Here is a 6,915-nt window from a genome sequence, read left to right as displayed (position 1 = left end):
TATTGGTTAGGTTTAGCGTTTAATGTTTGTTTCTGGTTATTGATTATTGCATTATATTTGCATGTTTGTTTCTGGTTGTTGGTTATTGTTTCTGGTTTAGGGATTCGTTAAGTACTTAACGCTTCGTTAAGTACTTAACGCTTGATGTGGTCTATGTATATGATCTTACATTTTTGTTGTTGTTCCTTTTGTAGATGGCAGAAACCACCGTTCCTGATTTCCCTGGACGGATTTCTTGGAAAAGCGCCCTCTGCCTTAAGAAGATTGTTATGAAGTTTGAGGAAATGGATCTTGTGGAGAAGGTGTACAATACCCAATTCAGATATATAGTCTCTGCGCCAGTGTTGCAGTTCTCAGGAACTATTGTACATCACATGTTGCTTAGGAAGGTAACCTCAACCTCCAAGGAGATTACTTTCAATATCAATGGGCAAGAACTTGTGTTTGGTATGAAAGAGTACGCCTTGGTGACGGGCCTAAACTTCGGAAGGTTTCCTGAGGTGAACGAAGAAGAATGCCGAGGTTGTCCACCTCTGTTGGTAAAATATTTTAAAGGGAAGACGAGTGTAGTAATTCAAGACTTGGAGACTGCTTTTTTGAAATGTAGAGATAAGGAAGATGCCTGGAAGATGGGGCTGGTATGCTTAATTTGCCAGTACCTATTTTCATTTGACCCAAGGAGGGTGGTATTTGCCAAAATCCTCCACATGGTCGAAGACGAGGAAAGTTTCCTCCGATTTCCTTGGGGGAAGGTGACCTTCAGAGCCACCCTCAAGGGTTTGAACAAGAACATGAGACATCTCAGTCACAAATATTATAAGAAGAAGAAGGAAAAGAGTACTGATCCTTATGCTCCTTTTGCTTATAACATTTATGGGTTTGCACTGGCATTTCAAGTGTGGACATATGAGGTCATCAAAGGTTTTGTTCCTAAATTTGCTAGAAAGAATGAGCTTAATGATCCTCTACGCCCAAGGTTGTTAGTCTATCATTCCAACAGGAAGAACACCTTGATCGAGATAAAGACTGCCCTGGAGACAACGGATCTGACTGAGATGGAAGAGTCCTCCATGGAGAAGAGGTTATACAGTGGTGAGGACTTTGAACAAATAGATGAGTCAACTGATGAATTTTTTGAGGGATTTACAGAAGGGAAGTTAGTGAAGGAGGATTATGATGATGAAGAGGAGGGAAGTGAACCTGAGGATGAACATGAAGAACCTACTTCCAAACCAAACACCCGGAAGAGAAAGGCTGCGCTTAATCTCAAAGAAGCCGTAAACCTGAAGAGGAAGCTTGCTTATGAATCTAGTCCTTCCAACATTCCTAGCCCCCCATCCGCTACTAGTCCTGGATTACCTCCAACATCTTCTGTTGGATGTAAATGTGAAGAGCTGAAAGAGAAGGTAAAAGCGCTGAAGGAGGAGCTCATCAAAGAGGTGAAGGAGGAGCTCAAAGAGATGAAAACAGCTTACGAAGAAACTCAAACAAATCACAAGGCTTATATGAAAAAGTTGGTTGTTAGTATGTGCGAACAGTTATTAGCCAAATCCAACCAAAGGATGGCCACTTTAATTGTCAAATTAGATAGTATGGAGGAGGAGAGGAAGAAGAAGAAGAAGAAGAGCAAATTGGAAAAGAAGGCCAAGACTGAGGTAAGATGAAGATACTTATCGCTTCGTTAAGTACTTAGCGAAGCGTTAAGTACTTAACGAAGCGTTAAGTACTTATCTTTTGTTGTTCTTAACTGACCACACTGTTGTTTTATTTTTGCAGGAAGGGAATGTGGAGGAGATGAAGACGAATGACATGGAGATGAAAGATGGGAAGGTGGAGGAGGAGAGTGAGAAGGTGGAGGATATAACTGAGGTAAGTTCTTGTTAGGATCGGGGACGCCCTTGGAGGACCGGGGTGTTTTCCGGTTTCGGGAAGGGTGGCCGCTTACACAACACACAACTCTTTGGTGATAGTCCGGTTAAAGACTAAAACCTTTCTCAGCACTGCACAACCTGTCACAGACTCTTGAACCGGGTTCAAGGGCGGAAATGTCTGTTTCAGGTTGAAGCAACGAATGCGACTTTTAGATGATGTTTTAGGAAGGAGTCGGTTTAATGGAGGTGAGTGACCGGTTTTGGAAGTATGATTAGTTTGCGGTTTACGTTAAGAAAGCAGGAAATGAAAGCGAATGAAAGAGCACGAGACAAGGGATTTGTTTATGGATGTTCGGAGCAAACCCTCCTACGTCACCCCTTATTCTCAGGTTATGAGAAGGATCTCCACTAACTCTTTAGAGTTACAATTACACTTCCGGTCGAGCCCAACTTCGCTACTCGCCGGTTACACCAAACTCACACTTTGATGTAATACAACAACTCAACAAAACAACACACACAAAGCTTCCGGTTTTAAGCACACCGACTTTAGAATACATGACTTTATCTCTCTCGAATTTAATGCTTTATGACTTTCAGAGTTTATGATGCTCACAACTACAACTACCGAACTGCATTGAATGAAGACGATCCGTCTTCCTTTTATAGCTGAAAGTAGTTAACGGCTATTTTCTTCTCTCTCTTCTAGATTGGTTGATCGTCATCACGCCTGTTTGCAGAGAGATTGCTTGCACGCTTCAACTTCCTCAACACCTGGCATTCATGCAGGTGACTCTGAGCATATGATGACATAGCCGGTTTTTCAGATTGTAACACGTGTTGAACATCCGCCTCCGGTTGTCAGCATCGGATTAACAAAGCATCATTGCTTTCCTCGCATGCTTCTGATCGGATCCGATCTTCTTTTATTCTTTCGAGACACGTTTCTTCCGTCATGGTACGTCACTCTTTGAATTTTGAATCTTCTGACTTTTGATCTGTACTATCCGGTTTCTGTGTCTTGTGCATTATGATCCGGTTGGAGTGTAATCTTTTGTTCTTCGTTAACCGGTTGCTTTGAAAGGTAGAACCGGTTCCTCTGATCTTTGACTTGATCACTCGAGGCTGGTTTCTTTGAGGTATATCAGCAACCGGTTTCTGATGCCCCAACTGGTTCATACGGTTTTTAGAAGTACCTGCACATGAAGATTAACCTCTGTTTAGTTCGTCTGGCCGGTTCCAAAATTAATCTACTTAATTTTTCTATCAGTTTACTTAGTGAAGTCAAATGTTGTTTCGGGAAGTAAACGCTGACCACACTGTTGTTTTCTTTTTGCAGGATGGGAAGGTGGAGGAGATGATGACGAATGAGATGGAGATGAAGGATGGGAAGGTGGAGGAGGAGAGTGTGAAGGTGGAGGATAAAACTGAGGTAAGTTTTGATTAGCGAAGTCTAATGTTTCGGGAAGTAAACGTTGACCACACTGTTATTCTATTTTTGCAGGATAGGAAGGTGGAGGATAGTGTGGTGAAGGTGGACGAGACTGAGAATAATGTGAAGGTGGATGGTGGGGAGATTGAGACTGATGTGAAGGTGGATTGTGGTGAGACTGAGAATAATGTGAAGGTGGATGGTGGGGAGATTGAGACTGATGTGAAGGTGGATTGTGGTGAGACTGAGAATAATGTGAAGGTGGATGGTGGGGAGATTGAGACTGATGTGAAGGTGGATGGTGGTGAGATTGAGAATGATGTAAAGGTGGATGGTGGGGAGATTGAGAATGATGTAAAGGTGGATGGTGGGGAGATGTTGCTCTCCGATATGATGCAAGAAATAATTGAGAAAAAGAAGGATAAGGTCAAGGTTGAGAAGGTTGAGAAGGTTGAGAAGAAAGCCAAGGTTGGGAAGGTTAAACTCAAGGTTGGGAAGGTTGAGAAGAAAGTCAAGGTTGAGAAGGATGCCACGGATGGGAAGGATGAGAACGATGGGAAGGATGGGAAGGATTCGAGGGATGGGAATGATGAGAACGATGATGATGATTTCCAATTATACAACACTCCACCTAAAGGAGTAGTTCCCAAAAAAAGAGTGAGGAAGCAAAAGAAAGATGAAGACTACACCAACCCTTCTTTGTCAAAACAGCCAAAGACGAATGATCCATTAACTATCAATCCCCTTCAAAAATTTGATGATGAGTTGTTGGTTCAATTACAGAATTGGTTGAAAGATGAAGCTACCAATGATGAGACAAAGACTGTGTTTACTTGCGAAGCACGAAAGAAGTTGTTTGTTAGAGTTCTAACAAAGTGCACATGGCTTAAAGATCCTGTAAGTTTTGCATTTCATATTAATTCTTTAACTTATGAATAAGGTTTTTGATATATGCTGTCTTTTCCCCCATTTTGTAGGAAATCGACGCAGTCTGCCACTTGTTGCGCAAAAGGATTGAGCAATATCCCAAGACATATAAACATTGTAAAGTATCAATAGGGGATTGCTTATTAGCAGATATGATGAGGCGAGAGTACCCGAACTATAAAAAAGATCCTGAAAAATTTCCAATAGCAGACGTCTTTTCTCAGTACTTCTGGGGAGCGCCTCATAGACATATGCCAGAATGGCCACTAGTAGACGATATTTACGTGCCTTTGAACATTGGCAACAAGCATTGGGTACTGTGCGTCGTTCGTCTACAAGATAATCACATTGACGTTTATGACTGCGACTCGAGTATTTATAGGAATCTCGATCCATACATGAGACCTTTGTGTGAGATGTTTCCACGAATATATGCAATGGGATCCAGTGATGTTGAGCTACAACGGTATCCTAATTTCAATTTCCAGAAACTGACATATAAAAGGTTGCCACACCCAGTCAAAAATGCAGTCGCCAAAAATGGGGAAGTCCCTAGAGCAGCAAAAAGTGGGGATTGTGGTGTATTTATGCTTATGCACATGGAATACTTGACTGTTGGTTTAGGTGTAGAGAAGGTGACTTCCAATGAAATGGAGTTTTTTCGACAAAAGATGGCGGTCCGGTTATTTCATCAAATTACAGAACCTTAGTTTGTATTGTAATCGTTTATTGATTTTTGGATAGAACTTGACTTGTGCTTATGTATTCTGAACTTGTATTACTTTTTGGGTAGAACTTCAACTTAAGTTACATTTCATGTTAAAATATTTGTAGTTTTAATGTAGTCTGGTTGGTTGGTAGTCTGATATTTAAAAACCAAAGAATTGAACATATAAATCAATGTACCAAGTAACTAACTTAAACTCACTTAAACCAAGTTTTACTTAACGAAGCGCTTAACGAAGCGTTAAGTACTTAACGCTTCGTTAAGTACTTAACGCTTCGTTAAGTACTTAACGCTTCGTTAAGTACTTAACGAAACGATAAGTACTTAACGAAATGATAAGTACTCCTTCAGTACACAGATAAACTAGATACAACATACAGATTACAACTTATCCGATTACAACTTATCCGATTACAACTTATCCGAGTACAACTTATCCGAGTACAACTTATCCGAGTACAACTTATCATAATACAACTTATCCAAAACACTTATACAACTTATCCCAATCAATCTAAAGGCTCATATTGTTGAGATGATGGCTCGTGCTGTTGAGAAGAAGAGTCATGATGCTTAGATGATGATGCTTTTGCAGTAGATGGAGCAGGCATGACTGCTTTGCATGTGGCCCTATTATGTCCTAGTCCACCACATGAGCTGCATCGTCTCGGAGCCTTACGTACCTCACCTTGAGATGACCTACGCTTTGTTTGTGGGCGCCCTTTCTTAACCTTGACAGGTGGTTTTAGACATACGCGTTCCTTGATCATTTCGGGAATATCCCAATCGTCTTCATCACCAGCAGGGTAACATGTCTCCGCATATGCATTCATCCAAGATTCAGTTGTGTAATATCTGTAAGAATGGAAAATAAAACGATTAAACAATTGGTTAAATAGATTGAACATGTGAGCTGAATAATACCTTGAACAAAAGTCATAACAAACCAAATTGCGGTGACGGGCAGCAGCCATTGCATGAGTACAAGGAAGACCAGAAACTTCAAATACCCTATAAGTGCAGTTCATGTCTTTCAAATTGACTTTAAAATGAGACTCATTGTCATGCACATAAAACTCGAATCGGTTAAGCGATGATACTGTATAGAATCTAGCCTTCTCGAATCCCTCACGTAACCACTTTTCATATGTTGGAGATAACACTTCTTGGTGGTTGGACGCTCTTTCTCTTCTCTCATTAAACCAACCTTGTATTGTCAATCTTAAATACTCGGCCATTGAGGAAATGGGGTACTTTCTGGCTTCCCTACTCTGACTATTAAAACTCTCAGCATAATTGCTTGTTAGTTGATTGTATCGCTTACCGGGGAAAAATGCTCTACTCCATCTTTGAAATCCAATTTCTTCCAAATAGGCAGCAATCCTATTATCTTTAACCCTTATCTTGTCAAAAAAACGATTGAATTCGTGGACGGTGTACGCACGAGAAGCCATATCAAACTCCATATGACAATTATCAGTTTTGAATTTCGCGTTGATATTCATCTTTATGTGATATGTGCACGCACCGTGGTATGCTTCTGGAAAAACAGCACATAAGGCATTAGCGATGCTTGGGTGTCTATCGGATACGAAGACGAGATCATCAACTAATCCAATTGCTTCTCTCAATTTTTGCATAAAATAAGTCCAAGAGTTATTATTCTCTGAATCAACAACTCCGAATGCGACAGGATATAATTGTTCATTAGCATCTAATGCAATAGCCACCAATAGTTGACCTCCCACCTTGTGCTTAAGAAAACTGGCATCAACACACAATACGGGACGACAAAATGCTTTGAAACCCCTAATAGAGAGGCCTAGGGACATGAACATATACTTGAAGTGCCCGACCTCGTCTGTTTGGATGTCTGTTATGGTACCAAGATTATGCTTCTCCAACATGTATAGGTATGAGGGTAATTTTTCATATGAATCCTCAACCGTTCCTCGCAC

This window comes from Impatiens glandulifera, chromosome 3, assembly GCF_907164915.1.
Source record: "Impatiens glandulifera chromosome 3, dImpGla2.1, whole genome shotgun sequence".
Taxonomy (NCBI): Eukaryota; Viridiplantae; Streptophyta; class Magnoliopsida; order Ericales; family Balsaminaceae; genus Impatiens; species Impatiens glandulifera.
The sequence above is the reverse complement of the archived record's forward strand: the minus strand, read 5'-3'. Positions refer to the sequence as shown.